Below are 15737 nucleotides of genomic sequence, written 5' to 3'. Positions count from 1 at the left end.
TCCGGGCACAGCCGGGTGAAAGTGTCAGGCACATGGCACAGCAACTCGTCACTGCCAGTTATAGGTTGCCAGCAACAGAGCAGAAGACAATGCTGAGGAGGGGGATTGTCACTGGACCTCGCTGAAGAGATGAGTAATGTTGAATACCAGCGGCATATTCATTAGTAACACTGCGCTACTAAATGAAATATGCCGCTGGTATTTCTGTACGTTCTTAAATGGGGCCCTTAAGGGGCCTATCCATTACACGACTTTGTGAACCATCCAGGAGGTTTTGGTCGCATTGTTCACAAATTCGTGTAATGGATAACCGGCAAGGACCAGCGATGCGCGTGCACGCTGGGTCCTTGCCGACCCCGACTATTTACGGAACATGCTGGTCAACCTGACGACGCTCTTCAGGTTCCCCATGTTCCGAGATAGGAGGTCGGGATCCTGCACTAAAAGACGTACAGTGAACGCTGTTCAGTCTTTCAGGTCGCCTAATGGATAGACCCCTTTAGTGCTCAAAAAATGTTCAATGGTTTCACTACTGTGATAAGTAACAAAAATACTTCTCTCTCAAAATAAACAAATGAACATAGGGGGTCATTCAGACCCGCTCGCGAGCAAATTTCGCTAGCTAGCGGGTCGATGTTGTGATACTGCGCATGCGCACGACGGAGGGAGCTCCGTCATGCGCGAGACCCGGCTAGCGACGAGAAATACGTCGCTCGGGGTCTCGCACCAAAGGGGGCGTGCTGTCGATGGTGACTGACAGCACGCCCCCTTTGGTGGGCGTGCCGGGGGCGTGGCGGCCAGACGGAGGCGTTCCCATGGGAACACCTACCGTTTGAGTCCGGCCCCACTGACATCAGTAATGATGTCAGTGGGAGTGACTTTGGCTCTGATAGAGCCAAAATCACTCCTGGGCTTGCGGCAGCGAGACCCTACCGCTGGGTCTCGTCGCAAGCCCGATGGTCGCGATGGTCTTTGACCATCGCGACCATCATCATGGACGCTCGCTATAGCTGTGGGTGGTAACCCACAGCTATGCGAGCGTCCATGAGGACGCTCCAAAAAAAGGTAGGAGGGCCCTGATTCAGAGCGAGCGCTCTGGTCAGAGCGTTCAGCTCTGAATCAGGCACATAGTGTATGAATCTGTGTGTGCATGTGTGTCAAATTTATAAATGGAAGTCCTTTTATTCATCACGTCTGAATAATGTGTTTACAAAAGGAGCAGCTTTTTATCCACGTGCTAAAGTCATTTTGGTACTTAAAGAATAAATGGCCTTTTTAAATTGTGCCTGCTTGCTTTGTTTTCTACAATATAGATGTAAGACATATTTACTATAACACGCTTTCACCCTTTTTATGTAAATTTTTATTTCTTCCAATATAAATATGATTCATACAATAGTCCAATAAATAAATTAGCACTAAAAGGTGCCAATTGCCAATACCTTTTCCTTTATTTTATGAAACCTTTTTAGTTTTTCGCATTTTGCCATTTAAGCACTTTGCACCATCTAGCAAGAATGATTATCTGCTAACTTGCACCTAATTTGTACTAATGTACTGTATGAAGTGAAAGAAAAACCCCAGGTTGTACAGATTGTAAAGAACAATTAAAACCAAAATTGATATTGTTTTAAATCTTATCTTGTGTTTGTTATTGCTAAAATGTGTTGTAGTAATTTCTATCCATCACAAGCAAGTCAATGCAATCTTTCTTAACTCTAATCTTCATCCATTCCCTGTTTTCTGGATTTCTTTAATCATACACAGAGGACTTGTTATGGATACACAGCGTCACAGTACTTGTATGGATACACTAGGGTACGGCCTGCAGCGTCACAGTACTTATATGGATACACTGTGCACGGCCTGCAGCATCACAGTACTTGTATGGATACACTGGGGTATGGCCTGCAGTGTCACAGTACTTGTGTGTTAGTGATACACACTGGGGTACGTTCTGCAGCGTCACAGTACTTGTATGGATACACTAGGGTACGGCCTGCAGCGTCACAGTACTTGTATGGATACACTGGGGTACGGCCTACAGCGTCACACTACTTGTGTGTAAGAGATACACACTGGAGTACGGCCTGCAGCAACACAGTACTTGTATGGATACACTGAGGTACGGCCTGCATCATAGTACTTGTATGTTAGGGATACACACTAGGGTACAGTCTGCAGCATCACAGTATATGTATGGATACACTGGGGTACGGCCTGCAGCATCACAGTACTTGTATGGATACACGGGGGTACGTCCTGCCGCGTCACAGTACTTGTGTTAGGGATACACTGGTGTACAGCACAAAAAAAAACAAAAGTTTTTTAACATTTTTAACTTATTTTTTTTTTTACTTTTTTGTAAACTTTTCTTGACTTTTTTAAAGGTGTTTTTTAACTTTTTTTCATTTTTAGAACTTTTTTTTTTCAACATTGGAGCAGATGGACACTGGACAGATGTGTCTGCAGCACTGGAGCAGATGGACACTGGAGCGAATGGACACCGGACAGGTGCGTTGGAAGCACTGGAGCGGATGGACACTGGATAGGTGTGTCGGCAACACTGGAATGGATGGACACCAGACAGGTGCGTCGGCAACACTGAAGTGGATGGACACCGGTCAGGAGCTTTGCAGCACTGGAGCAGATGGACCCCAGACAGGAGTGTCCGCAGCACTGGAGCTGATGGACACCGGTCAGGAGCGTCGGCAGTACTGGAGCGGATGGACATTGGACAGGTGTGTCGGCAACACAGGGGTGGATGGACACAGCACTGAGCACAGGAGCAACCACTGGAGTGTATGAACGGAACACAGCACAGCCCCTGGATGGACTCAGCACAGCCCCTGGATGGACTCAGCACAGCCCCTGGATGGACTCAGCACAGCCACTGGATCGACTCAGCACAGCCACTGGATGGACTCAGCACCAGTGGCATAACTAAGGGGGGTCGAGCAGGGTGTGTGCCCTGGGCACCATATGATCGTGTGTGCGGTCAGCGCTACACATTTACACAGGACCGGCGCTAGGCTTTCCTGCGCCCAGTGCCGGTCCTGTGCTGCACAGCCGAGCCCCTTCCCTCTCCCTGAGCGCTTACCCAATAGCGCCAGGAGAAGGGTGGGAGGCGGGCTCAGGCTGTGCAGTTTAACACACACATCGCCACCAGCGTGGCAGCGATGTGTGTGTTAACCAGCAGCCAATGAGAGTCAGACAGACTCTCATTGGCTGCTGCTGCACACATATCACCGCTGCACGGCAGCGATGTGTGTGTTAACCAGCAGCCAATGAGTCAGACAGACTCTCATTGGCAGCTGCTGCTGCACACACATCACCGCTGCGCAGCAGCGATGTGTGTGTTAACCAGCAGCCAATGAGAGTCAGACAGACTCTCATTGACTGCTGCAGCGCCCACTGCAAGAGCCAGGCTGGAGCTCACTCATGAGCTCCGCCTTCCGGCTCTTGCAGTGGGTAATGGGAGAGACGTCATGACATCTCTCCCATAATGTAGAGCGTGCCAGCCTGAGAGGACTGATGTGTGGCGGCGGGAGCAGTGGCCGGAGCAGGAGCTTGGATTAAGGTAAGTGTATTTTTTTTTTACTTGTGTGTCTGTACTATGGGTGTGGAACCTCTATTGGGGGTGGGGCACTACTGGGGACTACAAATGGGGGCACTGCATCAGGAGGGGGAAGCTCTACTGGGGACTACTACTTGGGGGGGAAACTACTACTGGGGGCACTATATAAGGGTCTTACTACTAAGGGCACAAGGGAAACTACTATTGGGGACACTATATAAGGGGCTTGCTACTAGGGGACCACTACTGGAGGCACTAAATAGGGAGGACCACTACTGAGAGCCTGCATAAGGGGGACCTCTACTGGGGGCACTGCATGGGGGGGACTACTGCTGGGGGCACTATATAAGGGGCTTACTACTAGGGGCACAAGGGGCACTGCACTGGGGGAACCACTACTGGTGGCACTAAATATGGAGGACTACTACAGGGGGCACTGTATAAGGGGCACTGGATAGGAGGGATCACTGCTGGGGGCCTGCATAAGGGGGACCACTACTGGGGGCACTGCATGGGGGGACTACTGCTGGGGGCACTATATAAAGGGCACTGCATAGGGGGTACCACTACTGGGGGCACTGCATAGGGGGGACTACTACTGGGGGCACTATATAAAGGGAACTGCATAAGAGGGTACCACTACTGGGGGCACTGCATTGGGGGACGGTTACTGGGAGCACTACATAAGGGGGACCACTACTGGGGGCACTACATAAGGGAGACCACTACTGGAGGCACTGAATAAGGTGAACTAATGAGGGGCTGCATAAGGGGGACCACTACTGGGGGTACTGTATAAGGGGAACTAATGGGGGCTGCATAAGGGGGACCACTACCTGGGGTACTGTATAAAGGGCACTACTATGGGCCTGCATAAGAGGGACCACAACTGGTGACATTGCATACTGGGGGTACTGTATAAGGGGTACTACTGGGGTTAAGGTGCATATGGAAAGGAATGTTCAGAGTGACGATAAAGGGGTGTGTGTCATGTTGACACGCCCCATTTTTAAGTGACCATGACCATTTTTCGCCGCATAGGGGGGGAGGGTGGGCTCCATTTTTAAATTTGCCCTGGGCTCCAAATACCCTAGTTACGCCACTGCTCAGCACAGCCCCTGGACGGACTCAGCACAGCCCACAGCTCAGCCACAAAGCAGAGTACAGCACAGTCGGAGAGAAGCAAATTGCGCCGATCACTGCGGGTTGACCGTACTCCAATTCAAAACCCATGAGAATCCGAAGATAAGATTGATGACGTTTTGCCTTGTTTTGGGAACCGAGTCTGGCGGGAAACCCTGAGCTGGACTCTGATCCCTCTCGGATCAGGTATGTTCCGGTGGGTCTGGTTCTTAGAGAACCAGACCCGCTCATCTCTAGTTTAGAGCCATATACAACATATATACAAGAATTAAATTGCGTAGAATAGTTCAAATTAAGAGGCCTATTTATCAAGGATTTTGTTTCATGAAATTATATAGAAACTGCAGTTTTTGCATCATTTTATGAAATGCTGCTAATATGTACTACTAGCCTAAAGCTGGGTACACACCTTTCTGATCACTTGGCTGTTTGGGTTAAAAGCTCCCAATGAGCGCATATTTTCTCGGATGTTGCCTGATGCTTCTCCCAAGTGACCGTTGCCTGTTAATCAGGCTGCGGCGTCTGCACACTGCGAGCGAGCTTACAGAAGGAGATCTTCACATGCACAGTACAGATCCTGGGGATATGCAATACTTGCCGACTATTATATTTTCCTCCCCGAGAGAAGCAGGTGGGCAGAGTTGGGGGCAGGGCCGACAAGATCACATCATTATGCCCCGCCCCAATGTGAGAATTCACCACGATTATGCATATTTAAGATAGGGGTGGGGCTAAATAACGCTAATGACGCGATTCTCATAGAATCGGGTCATTAGGCCCTGCCCCCAATGCTTGGAGCCGCCGATCCCCTCCAATTTTCTCCACATTCTGCCCACTTCACTAGGAAGTGGGCAGAATGAAGAAGTGCCTACCCTTCTGGGGGTGCGGGGGGTTACCCAAACATTCGGGAGCCTCCCGCGAATTCCGGGAGGATATGCATGTATGAGATATGCAGATCTTCTAACATCAGAGTTATACACAAACCATCAGATTTGTATACAACTCTGAATCAGGCCCATAGTGTAGGGGGTATATTTACTAAAGTGCAGGTTTTTAGAAGTGGAGATGTTGACCATAGCAACCAATCAAATTCTACTTAACATTTATCTAGCACCTTCCAGAAGATAATAGCTAAAATCTGATTTGTTGTTATAGGCAACATCTCCATTTCTAAAAACCCGCTTTTTAGTAAATATTAGAGATGAGCGGGTTCGGTTCTCAGAAAACCGAGCCCACCCAAATTTTGCAGATCCGAGTCGGATCCAAGCAGACTTGGAGTTTCCCGCCTGACTCAGATCTCGAGATCGAGGCAAAACCATAGAGTCGGAAATCTCTCGATTCGCGAGCTTACATCTCTATGATCAATATAGTATATAGACACCACGCGGCGGATGCCATTACACTTCGGCTGTGGAGACTGAACAGGGAGGGTGGATAGTGTAGGACTGGGAGAGTGGTGCTGTGTCCTGGGCTGGTGCACTGCTGATCCATTCCGGGCTGGTGCAGCTGAGTTCTGATCCATCTGGGCTGGTGCTCTGCTGTCTGCTGTGTCCTGGGGTGCTGCAGTACTCATCCATTCTAGGCTGGTGCTCTGCTGTCTGCTGTGCCAATCTGGGCTGGTGCAGAAAACATCTGGGCTGGTGCTGCGTCCATCTGGGCCCAAGTTCTGGACTCCCCCCCAAAAAATATATATATTGCAAAAAAAAAAAAAGTGTCTTTTAGTGTAATTTCTGTGTGTGTGTGCGTGTTAGGCTTAACCACACAAGATCCAGCCAGCAATGCAAGTTGCAACCTAGTGCTGCTCCACTCCAGTCATTATCAATCGGTGCTCTGGGCCCAAGTTCTTGAGCATAAAAAAAATTCAAATCAGTTGTATTCTTTTGTCTAATATGTTTGTGTGTGCACACGACTGCACGTGTGTGAATTTTGTAACCGCACCTTGGCTACACTATTGGTGCTCGTGACACTGCTTCAAGACTGCAGAACATATGGAGGGCTGTCACATGACAGGAGAGCAAGGCCAAGAACCACATGTTGTAGCTGCCACCAGCATTGCAAGGCCGTCAACTTCCTCATCCTCTATGAAGGCCCATGCCCCAGGGCTTAAGTCACGCCATCGATATGGTAAGTTTTACTGAAGTTAAGAAAAGTTAAGAAAAAACATTTTAGAGGATATTTGCCTTTAAACAAAAAATTGGCAAAATGCCATTCACTACACGAAGTGGCAAGGAAAGGATAAGGCCTTGGCCTTTCTTTATGAAGACTGCTGATTCTGATAGCCCTTCTGCTTGTTGTAGTAGTGGTGGTTCAATTAAAAATGTGAAAGTTGTTAAGACATCCTCCAAAAAACAATTAACTGTCAAACAATCATTTGCAATGGCAAACAAGTATGACAGCAATCACACAGTTGCACAGCGGATTACTGATGCCATTACAGCTATGTTGGTATTAGATGTGCATCCAGTATCCGCCATTACCACAGTGGGGTTTCAACAGTTAATTGAGGTCATGTGTCCTCGCTACCAGATCCCTTCTAGATTCCACTGCACTAGAACAACAATTCCAAATCTGTACAAGGACATTAAAAAAACCTTATTTATGTCCTCAGAAATGCCATTGTACCCACTGTCCACTTGACCACTGATATATGGACAAGTGGGACAGGGCAAATTAAGGATTACATGACTGACAGCCCACTGGGTAGGTGTATTGCCTACAACAGCAGCAACATCTCCCAAAAGACAGCTGATACAGAGGCAGGCTACTCTTTGTATAACTGGTCTCACTAAGAGGCATACCGCTGAGAACCTCTTAGAAAAACTCAGGGAAATCATTGCTAAATGGCTTACCTCACTTGGACTCTCCTCAGGATTTGTGATTTCGGACAATGCCACCAATATTGTGAGAGCATTACATCTGGGTGAAATTCAACACGTCCCATATTTTGCTCACACAATTAATTTGGTGGTGTAACATTTTTTAAAAACTGAGACGGTCGTGCAGAAGATGCTCTCGGTGGATGGCAAAATATCCGGACATTTTAGACATTCGGCAACCGCTTGTCGAAGATTGCATGACCAGCAGGTACTGTTCAATTTGCCCTTCCTTCAGCTGAAGCAAAAGGTAGTAACTCAGTGGAATTCTATCCTCTATATGCTTCAGCGGATGGAGGAACAGCAAAAGGCCACCCAGGCCTATACAACGGCCTATGACATAGGCCATGGAGGGGGAATGCACCTTACTCAAGCGCATTGGAGAATAATTTCATGTTGTGCCAGGTTCTCAAACCCTTTGAACTTGCCACACGTGAAGTTGGTTCAGACACTGCCAGCTTGAGAGGTCATTCTCCTCATCAGACTTTTGCAAAAACAGCTGGAGAAACTGAAGGAGGAGGTGAAACAGAGCAATTGCGCAAAGTATGTCGGACTGGTGGATCAAGCCCTTGATTCACTTCACCAGGATCCAAGAGTCATCTCTATTGAAATCTGAAAAATATATTTTGGCAACCATTCTGGATCCTAGGTTTAAGTCCTACCTTGTGAGTTTTTTTCCAGCAGACTGAAATCTAAAACTGTGCAAAGAGATGTTGGTAAAAAAATTGTCAGCTGCAGCCGCACGTGAAATGCCATCATCTCCTTCAGTTTCTGCAGTTGCCAGCAAAAGACTCAATTTTCCTTACAGAATGCCTGCTGGTCATGCAGTTCACCAAAAAATTACATCTGGTCAGGCCTGAGAGACTGAGAGAACTGCCTACTAATGACATGTCTTCTACTGTGACTATTTATTATCAATTTTACAGCCAGGGGCTAAACCAATGAATTTATTTTTATTAATTATTCAGCCAGTGGCTGCACCCAATGAATTGTTTTTTACTTTTTTAATTAATTATTATTAGTTATTCAGCCCGGGGCTGCACCAATGAATTGTTTTTTAATTAATTTATTATCAATTTTACAGCCAGGGGCTGCACCAATGAATTTATTTTTATTATTAATTATTCAGCCAGGGGCTGCACCAATTAATTGTTTTTTAATTAATTATCAATTTTACAGCCAGGAGCTGCACCAACTATCAACTATCAATTCTTCAATCCTCAATGGTATCCCAACCATCATCTTTGCACAGTCCTCAACGCTATTAATAACTATATCAATCAGTTTTGAGCCAGCAAGCTGGATGCAACCTTTTGGCCCTTTAACTAGATGAAAAAATCAATATTGTGAGCTGTGAGGTGGTCAAAATTGACTGGAAATGAGTGGAAATAAATGTTATTGAGGTTATTAATAATATAGGAACAAAAAAACACCCATTTTATGTGATTGTAGCTGTTTTTTTTTCATTTTTTAAGAAAAAAATCCAAAACCAAAACACGAAAACAAAACATGGAGGTGAGGTTTTGGCAAAACCAATCCAGATCCAAAACCAGGGGAGATCCAGATCCAAAACCAAAACACAGGGGTCGGCGCACATCTCTAGTAAATATACCCTTAGGTGTCTTTTAAAATGGTAGATATATCTTTCTGTCCCAGTTGACTTAACAGAAAATGGAGCACAGCCTTTTTGAGATGATCTGGATACCAACTTGAAAGGGCAGTTCACTGTTTGCAGCTGCACAAATTTCCACCCATTACAGTAAGAAAATCACACTTGTATCTTCTTGCACCTCTGTGGCTGGAAATCCTGCAGTGCATTCACTAATTGAATTGCCCCCTACACCTTTGAAAATATTAGCTGAGTGCGCCACCTGGTGTACATATTTGGCATTGGCCAAAACTCAGATAAGCTTTGTTTTTTTTTGTTTTTTTTAAAGGATTTGTACATACTTTTAATCATAATTGTTAATAAGATTCACTTTTAAATTACTTTACTATGGGCCTTATTCAGAGATGAATGCTGTCGCAAAGCAGCTGTGTATTTGCATGCATCAAAGGACGCAGCCAGTGGCTTCGCACGCCCAGAAAATGAGGCACATGCGCAGTACAGATGCTGCTCATGCTCAGATCGCAAAACATCGGAGTTGTACTTAAACCATCAGGTTTGCATACAAATCTGAATCAGGCCCCATGATTTCCTTTGATCCCATTAGGACAGAAATAAGATATTGGGAACCATATTAAGTAACAGAAAAGCCTTAAATCCAGGGATTTCTGGTACTCAAATAGGATTTAATCCTCTTTATCGACTATTTTTTAAGAATAATTCACTATACTATTATCCTGACTTACATGCCATGTCAAATATCCGAATTGGAGGACCTTAAGAAAAATAAATACACAAGACCACAACAAATACATTACAGATAAGCCTACGCTCACATTCGGCACTTTTAATTATAAATATTATTAACCTTAAGGCCCCTACATACTACACAATGGAGCTCATTAAGAGCCGCTCACAAGCGGCTGCTCGCTCGTTCACAGCCGATGGTAAGCGACCATGCATGCGTATGCTTCTGCGTGTGCGCAAACAACTCGGAGCGATCAGAATCTGCTTTCTCGCCCAGCAAAGACAGCCCAGTGTAATGAGTGACAGGAGAGGCCGTTTGTGGGTGGCAACAGGGGCAGGGCAGTAGTAATAGGGGAGTGGAGTTGCGAATGCAGGCGTGCCTGAGTGTTTCAACGCTGTTTCAGAGGTGTGCATAATTAATAGCCAGCGTCATAGTACACGTCGCATGCCTGTTTTTTACACTGAAGTCCTCGCAGTGCTTGTGGTAGTGTAAGGCAACCACAAGCGCTGCGATTGCTTCCGATTGTCCTCGATGTACCAATGTTTTAATACACTTCCTGGAGATGACGTGCGCCTGTGGGCGTCTCCTCATAAGCTAAAGGGCATCTATAGAGACAAAGTGATCACTCGACAAAACAAAGTGGGTGAGCTTATGCCTTTGGGTGAGTGCCTGCCATGCCGTCACTTAGCCGAATTTGCATATGCTGGATGCCAGCGATCGCATCTAGCCAGCGGGTCTGAATTAGGTCCAATATATTTAACGTTTTGGCCGATTCCGACACATCGGAACGACAAATCTTTAAAACTGCGTAGTGTGTATGCACTACATCATGTAGTGCACGCTCCCGTGTGGTCGTCACCTTCATCGCCTAATCTTATGTGCATCATGTAAGATCAGGCGATGCGGCTGACGATCCCATGCAGCGCTATGCGGGGGGCAGCATATTGGGCAGTCGGGCATCGCTTGATATGTCGGCCCGTCGGCGCTGGGATCGTTGGTGACATTGTTGGGCACACAAATTGTTTACTGTGTACCCAGCTTTAGGGACATATTCAATTGGGCGCGAGGTTTAGCGCGGTAAAAATCCTTGCGCCCCTCGCGCCCAATTTTGGATTACTGCGGGTATGTGCGCTCCCAATACCCACGGCATCCAATTTAAAATAAGTGGTTACAGGGTTTTCAGCTCTGAAAACCCCGCACTGCGTTAAAAAAAAAAAAAAAAAAAGAATTCTTTACTTACTTGCCCAGGGGTCTCCGGTGGTCTCCCCTCCTATCTTCTCACTGAGAGCGGGCTGCTGGGAGTCCCAGGGGCTGCTGGGAGGCTCCAGCGGCTGGTGGGAGGGGAAAGGGCTGCTTGGAGATGTAGTTCTCCCAGCGTCCATTCCGGGGGCCCATGGACACTGGGGGGGACACACATACACTGGGGGTCACACACTCTCTGATACTCACTCAAACACACTGACATATTCACCACACGACGCTGGATGATGAAGACAGCACTTGGGAAGGTGAGTAATTACTGACTAAAAACTTCCAATTGCTTAATTAGTCCACAGGGGGGTTCTGCCGAGGTGCCAGAGCAAGTCCCGCTAATTTTTCCTAAAATTATCGAATTTAGGAAAAATCATACTTGATCGGGAGGTACGAGAAAAAAAAACTCCCGGCGCATAAAAAAAGAAAATATCTGCACCTATTTGGTGCAGGTGCGGGTTTTGTGCTATTCTCGTACCCAATTGAATATGCCCCTTAGAATACTACACTAGTAGGTATTTGTTCTTCTATAGACGTCTATGAAACTTTTAGATTCTGATACAATTTTGCTTAGTACTACTCCGTAATATATGTTTCATTTACCAATGAACAGATGGAATATTGCAGCATGCTTAAATGTCTCTAGAGAGTGTAATAAACTAAAACTCTAAATAATAGCACAAAAATGAAGTGGGGGTATTCTGCAAAAAATAAACTATGAGGTTTTGACAGAGCTTGGTCAAACTACTTCACTGCCTGCAGTAGAAACTAAGGCCCTCATTCAGAGCCACTCGCTAGCGGCAGTACGCTCGTTCCGAGCGATGTTCGCACATCTGCGCATGCGTACGGTTTTTAGTACGCATGCGCGAACCAGTCAGTGCGGCCGAAAATCGTTGGTACGCAATATAGCGAGGGCCTGCTATTTTGAGTGACAGAATGAGGCGTATGTGGGTGGTAACAGGGGAAGGTGCTTGAAAACGGGGAGTGGAGATCCGAACGCAGGCGTGCTTAAAGGTCAAAACGGGCGTTTTATGGGTGTGCATAATTAATATAGCAGCGTCAATGACCACGTCACTTGGTTTTTTTTAACTCAGAACTGCTCGCAAATAGCGGTTGAAAACACCAACCACAAGAAAAGCGAGCAGTTCATACGCTGTACGATGTACTCGATTAATCTAATAAATAGCGGACATGACGTATGGTGCGTGCGGCCAGGGGGCGTTTTTATCAAATAAACGAGCGTATGTTTTGCTCGCTCGTTCAGACTTAGAGGTGGGAACAGACTGCAATTTGCGAACGGATCATTTGAATAGCCACCCCTTGTTTTTGAACGAACGACCACAAATAGCGAACGGCTCTGAATCAGGCCCTAAGATTGCATTTATCATATTCCCAAATTACAATTGTTTTTGTGAACATGCCACAATATAAATCTATGGGCACATTCAGATTGTTCAGTAACAGGTGCCCAAATGTTCTGAGTGTCTCAAACTGAGGTGGTTTATTTCTACTGTAAACATTTGTATTGGTGTAGTCTACACTGGAAAAGACAAATGGTGTTTCTGCCATTAAGGTTAAAACTCTTTCCATATATAAAATATAAAAACATAATAAATCACAGAAATTGAAAAGAATAAACATATACATCCATAACAAAATGGGGTGAGAACCTCACAGGCCTTGGCGTGTTTAATGGTATATAGTACTTTTATATCTTCTGGGGGGTTTTTTGCCCTGCGCCATGGTCGGGTCAGGCACAGCTCATTGGGACTAGCTTTGGTATGCTTTCTTAATGAACACTGTAGATCAATCCATCTCCTCCCCATCCCTCCTCTCCTTCCCTGTCCCCCTTACCTTCTCCCCTCCTAATCCTTAAGGGCTGGAGCGGACTGACCCTCCTCCATGTAACTATTGGCTATAGTATTTGGGAGGGAAGCACCAATAGTTCTAAACAGCAGATTCTCCAGCCTGGGGATCTGGATATCTCATAATTAAAATGCTATCTGTAAAATCACAATCAATTTGCATTATGTTGTCTGTGTTTTGCTGTGCTCACTGGCAGTAACTGCTCAATACATTTTATGACAGGCCCTCTGATGCTCCAGGTACTATTGGTGGTCACTAGGATCCTCGCTCTACTGTATGGCAGTCTGTTGGATGCACAAAGTATTGCATGGTGGTCTGTGATGGTTAGTGTACTGTTTGGCTTTCACTGGAAGTCTCAATATATTTTTGGGCAGTTACTGGCATACTCAATATATGGTATGTACTGTATGATGGTCCTTGGGATGCTCAATGAATTTTATGATGGCCCCTGGGATGCTCAATGTACTATTGTATATATTGTATATAATATATTGTATATAATGTACTCATATATAGCAGTAACTGGGATGCTCAATATGCTGCATGTTGGTTACTGGGATGCTCAATTAACTATTTGGCAGTCACTGGAATACTCAATATATAGTTTGGCAGTCACTGGGTTGCTCAATATATTTTATGGAAGGCACTTGGGATGCTCAATATACTCTATGGTGGTCACTTGGGTGCTTAATATATTTCATGGTGGCCCATGAGATGCTCAATGTACTATTTGGTGGGTTTGGAATTCTAAATATACCGTATGGAAATCACTGGAGTGCTCAATATATTTTGTGGCAGTCACTGGGATGTTCAGTGTACTGTTTGGCAGTCACTGGAGTGCTTAATATATTTTATGCCCCTGAGATGTTCAAATACTGTATTGTGATCACTGGGATTCACAATATACTGTATAGTGGCCCAGTAGATTTCTATATGGCGGTCACTGGGATGCTCAATGTACTGTATGACACCCGTTAGTATGCTCAATGCACTATGGGTCTGATTCAGAGATGGACAGACATGCACAGCCACACACAAGCGACTGTGCAATTCCGTCCATTTAAAATGCAAATGCAGAAGGAGGTGTCAGACACTCTAACCACATTTATTTTTCATATCTCTCATTATTTTCCTTTTCATTTTAGAACGTTCATTGATTTTCAATGTCATAACATGTAAAACAAAAGTTTTTATTAATAGTTTTAATTTCAACCTATAGTTCTTTCATTCACCTGGTATTTCTTAAAATATAATACAATTCAGATTTTGAGCTTACAGTAACAATACTTTTTAATTCATAATTCTTGGAATAATCAATATAAATGTACAAATAAGTTATTTGCTGCAATGTGGAGATACACAGCATATAGGTAGTATACAGTCTTTATACAAATATAAAAAATATTCAACTGCTCCACTCTTCCATGTCTGCGTTCCTTCATCAGAGAGCTACACCACACCTACAAATAAAATGATATAATGTTACATTTCTTTTTACATTCACAAACATTGCACTATTTATTACAGTATGTTGCAAAAAAACAAACATTTATTTATGCACCATTACAATTATAATAAGTAATGACAATTATGTTTTAACTTGTCATTGTGACTATTGGTCTTGTTTATGATTTTGTTATATTACTATTTTCACCTCTTGAGCAAGTGAATAAAAAATAGGCAATGTTCAGTTATCTCCACAAAAGTAATCCTCATGGAATACACATAATGTAACCATTTGTTTTACCATTTTTCTTTGTTTTTGTAGAGAATGACTATAAAAAAATATTTTTTTCTGAAAAATAAACTAGAGAATGACTTTTCCAAGGACTATAAAAAAACAAAATCATTTTTACATCTTAGACATTTTTTACAACAGAATGGTAAAATAATATAGAGCATACCTCCCAACATTGGAGTTTTCAATGGCAGGATGTAGATGTGTCACACTATAGGGCGAGGCAATGCCTCCCAGAGAGGGGGACTTATGTAACAGGTTGCGAGCTGCAGACGCTGTGGGAACTCCTGTGAGTCTTCACGTATTTTTAAAGCAGTAATCATTTTAAAGGCAAAAACAGCTTGGCTTTGTTTTAAAAATGATTACCTCTTTAAAAATAAGAGAAGACCCGCAGGAGTTACTGCAGCTGCTGCTGCTCACAACCTAAGCCCCAGGGTCTTTAAACAAACACCAAACTTATTTTATGCCGCACTCTGGAAAGCACCGACCTCCACAGTGTACAACAATGTAACTCTTCCCAAAAACCCCCTCAAATCAGGATGTCCACATTGCAGGACCAGAGGCCAGTCATCAAAATCAAAACTGTCCAACCAAAAGCTGGACAGTTGGTAGGTATGTATAAAAGGTTCTTGGTAGGTGAGTGGCACTATGGGAGATTTTCTCATGATTCATACGTGTTACTGCAGTGTGCATGTAATTTAATACGCATTCATTCATGAGTGGTACTATTGGAGTTTTTCTCATTACTTATATGTGATACAGGTTGAGTCTCCCATATCCAAATATTCCGAAATACGGAATATTCCTGGCATGACTGAGATAATGAAACCTTTGATTGTTGATGGTTCAATTCTTTCCCAAATGTATAATTTACTATATTTTGCCATATGCTGCTTTAGCAAACTATGGGCCTGATTCAGACCCACTCGCGAGCG

At 44.6% G+C, this 15737-nt stretch overlaps 1 protein-coding gene across 2 annotated transcripts in view; it reads right to left on the bottom strand.

Annotated features, from left to right (window-relative positions):
* Positions 1-14283: 14283 nt before the first annotated feature.
* The window catches only part of SMPX (small muscle protein X-linked), a 171582-nt gene continuing 170128 nt past the window's right edge, over positions 14284-15737 (bottom strand). For both annotated transcript variants that reach the window (XM_088451498.1, XM_088451501.1), the window contains one exon: positions 14284-14524. The gene's annotated coding sequence lies outside the window, so the exon portion shown is untranslated. The remainder of the gene's footprint in view (positions 14525-15737) is intronic.

Source organism: Taudactylus pleione, unplaced genomic scaffold (genome assembly GCF_031769625.1).
Source record: "Taudactylus pleione unplaced genomic scaffold, aTauple2 ptg000026l, whole genome shotgun sequence".
NCBI lineage: Eukaryota > Metazoa > Chordata > Amphibia > Anura > Myobatrachidae > Taudactylus > Taudactylus pleione.
This window is presented reverse-complemented; position numbering and strand designations above follow the sequence as displayed.